Here is a 13,067-nt window from a genome sequence, read left to right as displayed (position 1 = left end):
AATCAGTTGCACTTTTAATTTCAGATTCAATTCTTCTTCCCTGAAGATGTTTGAAAAGTTATAAGCATGATAAAAATAAATAAATAAATCCATTGAAGTTTTGGCCTGGCACCTTCTCAAAGCCTTGTGCTCGAAAGGCCACTGCCAGTGAGAAAATTGAACTTTGGACAAAACACCTACATAGGCATTCTTAAAGGCTAAATTCTGATGAAAAATGAAATTAATTAAATATCTGGATTCAACAGAGACATAAATGATTTATGTGGCTTTCTCATAAAGCAGAAGATTCCCACTGTAATAAAATTAGGTGAATTTGCAATTAATCAAGCAAGTCACTTACATGACCACAGGAAAGAGCTGATCAGCTTCATCCTTGAGAATGAAGTCGAATGAAGTTAATTTACAAAGAATAAGAAAAATTATGAAATACATCAGATTTGACATGCAGACTTCTGAGTTGCTTAATATGATAATATGCAGTTACTTCTATGAGAAACTAGTGTTGTCAAGGATTTAATATATCAGATTTAATATAGGATTTTATATTTAAATTTGGGGTAGACCTTCAAATTAAAACACTCTATACAAGAAGCAGCATGGTAGAACTTAAGCCCATGTTTGTCTCAGAATCAGGCAGTGCTTTGAAAATCAAAATCAAGGGAGACACATGTTAAACAAATGCCATGACCACTTTTCCAGTGGAATACTGATTATGGATTCTATGAGATCTGGTGTTTTATGCTTTACATAACTCTTTCCTCTTACTTAAAATGGGATTTATATGAATACTAATACTCAGATTTGTTGTTTTTTTGGGGGGCGGCAGTCCTAGGCCTTGAACTCGGGGTCTGAGCTCTCCTGGCTTCTTTTTGCTCATGGCTAGCACTCTGCCACTTGAGTCACAGCACCACTTCTGGCCATTTTCTACATATGTGGTGCCGAGAAATTGAACCCAGGGCTTCATGTATATGAGGCAAGCACTCTTGCCACTAAGTCCTACTCCCAGCCCTAATACTCATATGTCTAAAGAATTTAGAGGAGTAAAAATATCACTTTAAAATCAGGCAATACTCATCATGATTATATTCATCATTGCCACTAGTACTACCAGTTTTTAAAGAGCTACAAATTTAAAACTCAATTTGCAAAAAATTAGGATCACTTGTCATGTTACATATCTTGTTCTCTGATCCAGGGTCTTTCCAGAATTCTAATACACACAGACACACAAGCACACACACGTTCTCTCTTGTGCTCTCGCTCTCACTCACATGCTCTCAGGAAATAAATCAAACTCATGTAGCTGACTTCTTAATGGCTTCCAACTGGAATACTGGCAAACAAGTGAGAGCAGCTCACTTCCTTAACTCAAATATATTTCCAAAAGTTTTCACTTAATCATCATTTTACAAAGTATATGCACATCAGAAGTATCACTATATACTTTAAAATATGCAATCCCCACTTATTTTCACTCATACACTTATAAAACTGAAAAATTCAGTGAACTTTATATTAATTAGGAAATAAAAGTAATCTTCTTAACACAAGTGATAATGGTATTACAAAAAACTATTTGCTGGTCCACCTCTACAAAATTATCTACCAGAATCTTATATTTATTTAATGTTTTCTACTAGAACCATAATAATTTGCATGTACATTTTACTTATATTTATTTGCTTCATCATTTTATGTTATACAATTCATTCCCATAAACAAAATCTCAAATGATATCATGGCCCATAAAATAAATGGATTTGTTTGAGAAAGAAATTTATGGACTGCTTATTCTGAAATACAAAAACAACTAGCATAAGTTTATGCTAGTAACGAAATTACTGGCTCATTTGCTCAGTGAAACATCTTGCTTTAAATTGGTAACATATTTACTATGCTACTTAGCATGTAGAATTTTGTTTATATTAAAGACGCAATTTCAAGTGCCTTATTAATGAAAATAAAATGATATATTCATAATATTCTATTATACTCAAGTTTTGCAAAATAGAAGCACTTCAAAACTACATGCAAATCTCTCAAGTATGGAACTAATATGGCAAATAAAAGCCCAAACCCTAAAAGTCCTTACTGATAGGTGGCAGAAAATTTGTAGATATTAAAATTAAACAGACATGACTAAAATGCATTAACTTAAATGAATATAACATTCAAAGATTCACAATAAGACATTAATTGGAATCAGCCTGAATGTTATCATTGCCATAACCCTGATAAGCCCTCAGTGCCATTTCCATATGTTTCTTCAAGGAAACTCTGAAGGTTTATATGTACATGTTCATATGGATGATAGACCTGCATATTTGTATTCAACTTCTTTAACAAAGTTACACGAGAAAGATGTAATTATTTGATATCCAAAACACTAAAACAGAAATTCAATGCAATTTTGGGTCCATTAAGATTTTGATTAGTTGATGTACTTTTGTACTAGCATCAGTTGTTTAAAAACTTGAGTTCTCATTTGGCTTTTGTTCTCACTGATGGTACTTAACAGTTGAGCCATGCCTCTGGCTCCCAACAATGCTTTTGGTGAGCAAAAGGTTTCATATTTTTTCATTTTCTGGATAGTTAGAGATGGAATGTTTCCTATGATGATTTCAAACCTCATTCTCCAGATCTCAGCCTACTCGGTAGCTAGGATTAAAGAAGTCAGCCACTGGCACTTGACTGGAAAATAAACAACATGCATTTATGTTGAAAATGGTGCATTAATCATAAAGGGCAAATGAAAGGAAATGCACTTAAATTTTTCTTACAAAATTCTTAAATCATTCTTAAGGAAATTATCTGGAAATTGCAAAAATAAAGAAATGTACTTATATTTTATCATTTAGAAGTCAAATTAAGATAAGATTATATGAAATACGAAGTTTTATTTTTATCACTCATATACAAAATATTTAAATAATGTGACAGCAAATAAGGGCTTGAGTGAAGTTTTAAAATTTCATTGTTTTTATATTAGGGGATAGACAGTATATTTATATAAATGACATACAATGTTTTTGTATTAGAACTGGCATGAGAAATATGGGTCTCGATAACAATTGGCCATTTTGGTAGTAATAAAAGGATATATTTAGTAAATATATTATAACTACTTCACCAACATTGTTTTGATACATTTGCTTAATAGTTCATTTTACTGGAAATCTTTATGCCACATATAAGGAGTTTATGAGACAAATCTTCAGATGAGTTCTTCATATTAGTAAAAGTTATTGAGTTTATAAACAATTACATGTGGTAATAAAATAATTACGTGTGGTAGTAATGATTTACTATCTATTAAAATACCAAGGTTTTAAAAATCATTCTTTGGGAAGCAATAACAAAAATATTTTTTTCTTTTAATAGGAATAAGAAGGTAGCAGCAGTGACACACTCGGGCTACTTTGCAGCTCTGTACTGTTCTGGGAACATTGTGGGTGCTCTGCCCAGATCCCTCAGCCAGCACTTCTGTCCCAGTTCTAACAATGTGGACAAGCTCCATATTCTGAAGGCACTATGTATCCTTAGTTAACATCATACAATAGAAAGAAATTTATAAGATTTTACTGGCAAAGTAATCGTTTTTTCTTTATTAGATAGCACTTTTTTTTTCAAATGTTTCTGTAAGGAATAGCTTAACTATTAACTAATATGTATTTCTCATGCATTAATTTATGTTTTCACCAAAATATTTGATTTCTTCATGATGCACCAACTCAATGACCAATTTGTTTGTTCTTTTATATTGCATACGTGTTCAAGATGATTTGGCTAATGAGCCTTCTGAGCAGTTTAGTAACAACACAAAGGACTGATTTTGTTTTTTCCCCAAACTATTAACTTACTGCCAATTTGGATGCACTAAATGTTACGCACTGCCAGGTCTTGTTCAAGTATTTGAATGTGATATTTTCATAGATACATTCATTTCCACTTTTAAATCATTAAAAGAAAAGTTTCTATACAAAATATGTATATATAACTTGTGTATATACATATAATTAAATATATAGGTATTATACAAACATATTTATATGCAAATATATATGTATTCAAACATTGTCAAGTTATTATTCTCAGAGTACTTTCAAACAATAACATTGGGAAAATTAGGTGGAAGATCTTGAAGAGAAGTGAGGTGAGGTGTTGATTCATCTGGCTCAATACCAACATGGAAAATGGACACATATGAATACTTATGGATGCACATGGACACACACAGACTCACATTCCCATAGAGTATATAGACAATTAAGGTCACTCAAATACTATTCCTCATGGGCAGATTACATATATTGTTTTATGGCTTTGGGGGAAAAGACTCTACATTCTCAGTCAAATAAATGTAGGGCTTGTTCAAGGGTTAGTTTACTTTTTAAACAATATAAAAGATTTCAAAATTGATTCTCGACTAAAAATATTAAACTTCACTTTTTTCCACAATGTAATTAACTTGAATATCATTTTAAAACACAAAACTACAAGGTTATTTTGAGCAGAGAAAAACACAAAGAAGTGACCAAGGACAATTGATAGAACTTGCAAGTGTATGATGCCATCTAAAATATTTGTGGTCCAAAAACACAATGTTTTGGTTGCTTTACTAAACATTTATTTCACACCTGCTTATGTTAAGAATCCATGCCTGGGGATATACTGCTGATCAAAGTTCACAGGTTTCCCATCTTCATTAATCCTATTGTCTAGCGAGAAACAATTGCCAAAAGTGATTTCTAAATCTCTCTGTTGGGATAACAGATGGTGAAAGTAAAAGGGACAAATTTTAACACACATGTTCATAATAATTGAAGAAATGCATCTAAGAATTTCTGTGCCAAATAACTACAAAGAGATTATTCTTTTCTTAAAAATATTGCATAAGTCATTTGTAGGAAAGTATCTAGAGCTGTAAATCATGTTGGGTGAGATAAGCCAAGCTCAAAAAGCTAAGAATAACATATTTTTCACTCATATGTAGAATCTACACCTAATACAATATCAACGATGAGGTCCGTGATCATAATGATGATGATAACTATCATGACCATGAAGAGGATGATGGAGAAGATGAAAAGAGGTATGAATAAGAGGGGCATTAGTCATGCAGATCTTGAGGCCAGGGGAAGAGGAAAAGAAAAAGTTTCCAATAGGTGAAGGTCAAAGTGCACTAAACATATGAGTGGATAAAAACATATATACACACACACATATATACACATATATAGTGTGTGTATGTCTACACTATTTATCTGTGTGTGTGTATGTGTAGAGATAGAGAGACAGAGTTGGAGACAGAGACATAGAGAGATGATGTATTAAAAACCTACCAACCTGTTTGCAGAAGAGGAAGGAAAAGGGAAAGTACATTGTAACTTAATGGAGTAGCTGGACTTGCTCAGAATATATTGTATGCATTTATGGAACTATCCCAATGAAACTTCATATTATTAGTATATCCTAATTTTAACATTATAAAAGAATGTAACTTCTATCTAAGAGGAAAGATCCTGCAGCAAGACAAAATTTTCCCCATGAACAATTAGAAAAAATGACTATAAAATTTTCAATCACAATTGTTTTTCAATATATGCAAGCATTTTAGAGTTTCTCAACATGTGACAGAAATAAATCCTGAGAAAAGAAAGGAATTAGGAGGTGAATTGACAAAATGCTACTTAGAAGATTCTACCTAGTTTTCATCAGAGCCATTGCCAGTCACAGGAATGAGCCTAGAAGTCAAGAATCTAAGCACTGAGATCAGAGAGTGTGGGTCCTGATGATGAAAAAATACCAGAATTTTGAAAATGCCACAAGTGTAACAAGATAGTTATGAGAAATTTGAAATGTCAGGAACATAAGGGAAAAAGAGAAGACAAAACTAGTCCCTGTGCTCATCTTATTTTCTCTTCAAGATTTCTTCTTGAGGTCTGAAGATGGAGAAGGCACAAATCTAAGATTATCGTATAGGGTAAAAGAATCATGTGCGCAGAATTGTTTTTAATATTCCCTCACTTAACTCTCTATATTTCAGTATAGATACACATAATTTGTGTCTTCAATTTTTATTCAGTCTTACTTGAGGTTTATCAGTTTTATTGATATTGTACGAGAACCAGATATTTTTCACTCATATTTCAACTGTACCTCAATTTCACTTCACTGATTTCTTTTCTTTATTATTACCATGATTTTCTTCTGTTGGTCTCTTAATATAAGAGCTTAGCTTATAAGTTTCAGCTATTTCTTCATTTGTTATATATGGATTTAGAGCCACAGATTTTCCCTTACAACCAACACAGGAAAAACTGTTGCTTTGTTTGTGTAGAAAGATTTTCAACAAAACACCTGAACATCAAACACCTCTTACATCAACTCTCTAACTTTAAAATTACTATACTTTAGAAATAGCACAGAATTTTGTAAATACTTTCTTCATCTGATATTTACACATTCAAGATACAAAATATGAATGAAATTTGGCAATGCTAAGATCACTGCTGGATATATAGCAGTGAATAGAAGTCGGTTTCACTTCAGAATTTTGTATTGTGTTTGTTTTATTTCCAGATTACATTCTTCCATTTCTCGATCTCTTCATTTCTCTATTAAAGTCACTCGTATAAATGTCTGCAATACTTTCTATCTATTTCACTCTTGTCCCTTTGTTGCTTAGGGAAAGCACTTTTACATGCTGTAACATGTGTCCATGATTCAAGTCTTAAGAAATAAAAGTAGAATTAGCTACAAAAGTGGTTACAAAATAAACAATGTGTGCAGGAATATGATTTGGTCTGGAATCAGAACTCTGTTTGTAGAAAAATGGGTGAAACTGGAGACTATCATGATAAGTGATAGAAGCCACATGGAGAAAGGTTGCACATGTTGCTCATAGTGGAATTTACAATAGATAAAACACATGAAAATAGAAGGGGAATGACTAGGGGAAGAAGAAGAGCTAGGAAAGCAAAACAGGATAAGAAAATGTTGAGTGGCAAATATAATCAAAGTACAGTATACTTATGTCTCTGAAATGTGACAAAGTAACCTATGATACAAATCATATGTTAATAAACAATGTTAATAACTTTTATTAATACTTAATAGAGTATCACTGTCGCTAAGAAATAGAATTAGAATATTGAAATATATGAATTTATACATGTTAGACAATGAAATTAAACAGTATATTTCCAAATAGAGTTAGACTATTTATACACATCTACACCCAATAAAATATAACTGATAAAAATGCTTCATAAAATTTGTGGGGCTGGGAATGTAGCTTAGTGGTAGAGTGCTTACCTATCGTATATGAAGCACTGGGTTCAATTCCTCAGCACCACATATACAGCAAAGGCTGGAAATAATGCTATGGTTCAAGTGGTAGAGTGCTAGCCTTGAGCAAAAAGAAGTCAGGGACAGTGCTCAGGCCGTGAGTCCCAAGTCCCAGGATAGGAAAAAAATAATCTCATAAAAATAATTTCATAAAATTGGCATTTAGAATCATAACTACAGAGACTGTAAGAAATATTAAAGTTGTAAAAGACATGGAACACCGTAAAAATAATATACAAAGAAGACAATTATTCCACAAACTGTGCTAAAACTTTAGTCCAATGACATTTAACAATGAATTTTGATATTATAAATTTTAATAAAAATTACTTAGCTCCAAAAGATGATGTATGATATAAAAGTTACTTTAAAGACAAAGGAGGAAGTGAAATAGTAACAGGACAAAATCATCTTTGAAATATTAAAACATTCCTAAGCTGTAATAATAATAAAAGTGTGAGCAGGACAAACCTATAATTAATAACCTATTAATGTACTCACTTTAGCTAATAATGATATATATACTTAACATTTGATAAGAGTGACTGTTCCCCACCACACACATGAACATAAGCACACAAAGATTAACTATGAGGTGATGTGTATTTTAATTTTTTGTACATCTAGTAATTCAATAATGTGTGCAAACCATAATGTCAAGTTTTAAGTCTTGAATATTTATACGCATATATATGTAAGTTATACCTGTTAATAATATCTTGATAAAGCTGGACAAACAATTGTTAAGAGAAGCTACTGAATGACCAAAAAGTTGAAAATTTATTTTATGATTTAAAAATAATTCTGAAGAAGATACATGCAATTAAATAATCATTATTTCCAATTAATTAAAGGGCCATTATTAAAACTTAAAAAGAGGAGATAACTGGAAAAATTACTTTCAATGTTAGCTATTGATATCTAAAGTATAAGAATATCCTGCCAATCAAAAAGTAACAGTCCTTCCTTGTACCCGTGCTATCACTGTAGTTCATCTGAGTACACTGGATACTGAATATACTGGTATTAATGCTAGGGAAGTGAAAGGGAATATCAAAATCGAGAGACAAAGGATAAAAAGACAAATGACTCCAAAAGCAATACTTGCAAAACCACTTGGTTTAAACCAACTAAACAACTCATGGGGGGAGAGGGGAAGTGGGAGGGGGAGGTGGGAATGAGGGAGGAGGTAGCAAATAGTACAAGAAATGTACCCATGGCCTAACGTATGAAACTGTAAAAAAACTAAAAAAAAGAAACAACAGTCTTCATTTCCCAGTAGTTTAAAGGAATAAAGCATCAGAAAGAAAATCACAGAATATCTTCTTTGAAAATATATATGATGTGTATACATTTACCTGAATTAGGGAAGGGAAGAGGAACACCAAAATGATGAGACAAACAATAAACTGTGAACCAATGCAATAGCAATACTTACAAGAGAGTATGTTGGAAATTAATTGTACAACTCAGGCAGAAGGGGAGATTGGGTGGGAGTAAATATGGGAGAAAAATGAAGGAGGGAGTAACTAAGTATGACAAGAAATATACTCACTACATTACGTACATACTGTAACCTGTGCATACATCAACTTGATGATAAAATTAAAATTAAAAATTATATATATATATACATATATGATATAAGAGGTTCCAAATCATGATGCAGAATAATTATCTTTTAGGAACTGAACTGGGTTGTTCCAAGAAAATCTAGGTATTTCCAGTGAATATATATACTATATATGTATATATATTATCTACTCTTCTTGGATACAAGGCATCCATTCAGAACAACAATCTGCACCTACTCCATCAGATTTAATGCAGATATAACCTATAGCCCAGCATTTTGTACTGATACATGCTTTCCCAAAGAGACTTCAAAAGGGCATCATCAAAGCAGGTGGTAATACATTCAGATCTACATGCATAATGTAAATCACATGACCTTAGTCCAATGTAAGGTGATATGCAATCATATAATACATTATTTATTAGGAATCTGAAGGAAGTCAGATACAGTTTTTAAAACTAGCTGGAAAGCATTGTTTTGATCAAATCACAGCAATTACATTAAAAATGATTGATTCTTTGCCATTTGGCTAGATCCTGATGCAAAGTAAATTAGTTCCCACATTTGATGGCTTGCTACATTTATTTTCTTTGGTTTAGGATTAGGAAATCGAAAGCAACTTGGCTTGTTTGTTCATACTTGATCAAGCGGTGCACTTTATGCTCAGGAACTCACTTACAAGCTGCCCACCTGACTCGCTTTATCTGAGAGCCTTCATGGTCTCTGCTTCTCATGGAATCCCTACTCAGGGATCTCTTCATGCTGGGCTTCTTACAACACCTCTTCTTCTCACAAAACTCTTATGTAAGAACTGGCTTCAAGGGTCAGAATTGTGTACATTTCCATCCAAGTGCTTGGCCAAAAAATATCAGCATTAAGCTTACCATATTCAATGAATAAATGTTGTCAGTCATATGTGTATTAAATGGATGAAGAAAGTGATTCATTTTGTTGGAAGACAGTAAAGATAAAATAGCAAAATAACATGTTTAGTAGGAAAAGTTTTGGGGAGGCATCTTTGGAAAACACACAAGGCCAATAATGAAAAAGATTTCAAAATATATAAACAGATTATATATACATATATACTTAATACTTAATGAATATCAGTAAACATATTTCAAGACTAACTTTTTTGTTTATATGTGATGGATGAAAGGCCAAAGACAGATATGGAAGTGAAGAATGAGGAAGGAAAAAAGAAGGGAGAGGGAAAGGAAGAATGGGAAAACAGAGGGAAGGCAAGAAGGAGGAACATGGGAAGAACATTGAAATGTATTTTAGATGCAATGGCTTATATTCCAAGAATTTATGGAGTCAAATATGATAGGAATTTTTAAAATGTAAATGTGTAATCTATTGTGTAAAAAGACTTTTGAAGAATTGAATGTGATAAGGCGTCAAAATCACAAACAAATCGTTTTATGAACAGGATTATTAAAGGGATGAGAGGGCAGTTAGACAATGCAGGCCACACCTGGAAGAGAACAAGTGTGTTGGATCTAAAATAATATTAGAAAAAAGTGTGTTGCCATCAAGTTGTGCAATTGGAAATGAGCCCAGACCTTCTGCCTAGGGACTCTAAGATACATGTCTTCACTAAGGAGGTGACAGTTAAAGTCACGGGACTAGATAAAATCACACATGGGAAAAGTAATGAGAAGAAAGACAAGGCCTGGGGATAGAGCAAGGACAAGCCGAACTTTTTCTTAGTTACACTTTCAAAGAATGCTTTGAAGTTCTTCTGGTTGCATAAAATGTTGATTGGCTTGGACATAAATCAGTTTTTGGAACATAAGTGCCTTAGTTCTTAATAAACCTGCCAGAGGTATTTTCTTGTGAAGTTGTTTCTATATTTTGCAAACACCTTTCAGATTATTACTTATGGATGAGTTGTTTTATTAACCTCCACAAGGTAGATACTGGAACATGATTATTTTGAATTTATACTTAATTTCAATATTGTATTTGAATGTATACAAAATTGAGTTAAAGCAACTCAAATTATGAATTAAAAGTGACTGGTTAAAAAAACAAACAAACAACTTAAATTCCAGATTTTACTGGTCATCACTTAAGTAAACCCAGTAAACAAATTCAAAATTCTCATGAGAGTTGTCATAGATAAGACTTTAAAAATTTTATTAAACAGTTTTCAAAAGTAAAGCATAGAGAGATGTCTTTTCCCTCCCATCTCCATGTATCCAGTCCCCATCATTTCATCATCTGTCACCAGAGTAAACATTTGTCTCATTTGATGAACCTATATTAGCATCCACGTCTACAGTTCAGATTAAGTTGATATTCCATAGGTTTGCATACAAGTATAATCACAGTACCATAGAGAATATTTTCTCTCCTCTAGAAATCCACTCTTCTCTCCTTATTCATCCTCCTAGAACCCACAGCGGAAACTGAAACTTTTATTATAATCACTGTTTTATCTTTTCTCAAGTGCCACACTATATCATTTTCATTTTTATTTTCTTTCATTTAGCAATATGCATTTAGCTTTCTTCCCTGTGTTTCTATGGCTGCATAGTTGTTTATTTTCAGTGCTCAATAATTCATCCTTTAGCCCAATTTAAAAACAGCAACAACAAAACCCAAACATCATGTTAGCTGGGTGCTTGTCATCCATGCCTGTAACCCTAACTACATGGAGACTGAGGAGAAAAAACAGCTTAGTGGACTCCTCAATTAAGAGCTATTGCAATAATATGCATTATCTTGGGTTCCAGAAGCCTAACATAGGTAATTCACTCCCTGTAATTCTCCTGGAAAGAATGCAAGCATACAAGGGATGGGGGCATGGCTCAGCAGTTAAGACTGTTAGACAGGCTAAAGTGAGGGCAGAAATTTAAATCTCAGTATTACCACACAAAATGTCTTGGCTATTTCTAAAATTTGTTCATTGGAAGTAAGCAGTTGTAAACATCTAGGTTGATTTTCATGCTGTCATGTATTTTTAGCTCCTTTGGATAAGTAGCAAAATATCCATCAGGAATGAAAGTTGCTGACATGCTCACTAGCAATGTGTATTGTCAGTGTCCTGCATTTTTGATATTCTAGTAGGTTAGTAGTAATATGTCATTTTTATCATATTTAAGTAGTTGTGTAAGGATCTGCCTTTTAATAAAGCAGTTTATGAATACATTGGATCTTGATCAGTGTCACCACTCTCAACAATCTCACCCATCTTACTCTAGCCACCACTTCCCTCACTCTTCTTAATTTTATAGGATATACATTGCATTCTTGACTGCATTTCGCTCTATTCTCATTTGCCTCAAAAACAATACCAAAAAAAACAAGAAAGAAAAGAAAAGAAAGACTGAATGAACAATTATCCAAGTTATTCTCTTGTGTTATCGTCTCCAAGGTTATTGTCTGGATGTTTTATCTCTTATTTGACTTTTAGGTCTTGCCCATTTTTCACTTTTTCTTTGAAGAGTTTAAAGTCTGTGTTCACATTTCTCTCATTGCATGTGGATGTTCAGTTGTTCCAGCACCATTCATCAAAAATAGTGTCATCCTAGGCACAGAATCTACTTCTACTTTTACAAAGATCACTTGCTAAAGTTGTGTATATACTGTGCATTTTATATTAACAGCTGAGGAATTTTATATGCAAATGTGTCAAGGAAAGGAGAAAATGAGTAAAAATAGATATACCTTAAAAGTGCTTCCGTAGGAGGAAAGAAGGGCACAAAAATAATAAAGGAGGTAAATGTGATCAAAACACATTCAATGAACATATGGAAATATCCCAAATGAACCTCCTTTGTAAAAATTTTAATATGAACCTAGAAAAGAATATTTAAAATCTCTTTTATCAATCAAGAGTATTTTATTTACTAATCATTTCCATTTTAGCTTTGTTCATGTTCTTGCTAAACTTGACTTCTAAAGAATTTCTCCTCCGAGTATGTTTTTCTAAGCAAGCTTTATTCTGACATTCTGGGAAATCTGTTGTTTATCACCATTAGTTCAGAAAAAGACAGTAGTGGTGAAAATTAGCCAACACCATGTAAAATGAAACTCGAAAGCAGATGCATAAAAGGAATGGATTCAAATTACATCTCTTGTTTTCACTTTTTACAGGAATTTTGATTATAGTTCAAGATACCTTTTCAAAGAT

This window comes from Perognathus longimembris, chromosome 14 (assembly GCF_023159225.1).
Source record: "Perognathus longimembris pacificus isolate PPM17 chromosome 14, ASM2315922v1, whole genome shotgun sequence".
In the NCBI taxonomy this organism is placed as follows: Eukaryota; Metazoa; Chordata; class Mammalia; order Rodentia; family Heteromyidae; genus Perognathus; species Perognathus longimembris.
The sequence above is the reverse complement of the archived record's forward strand: the minus strand, read 5'-3'. Positions refer to the sequence as shown.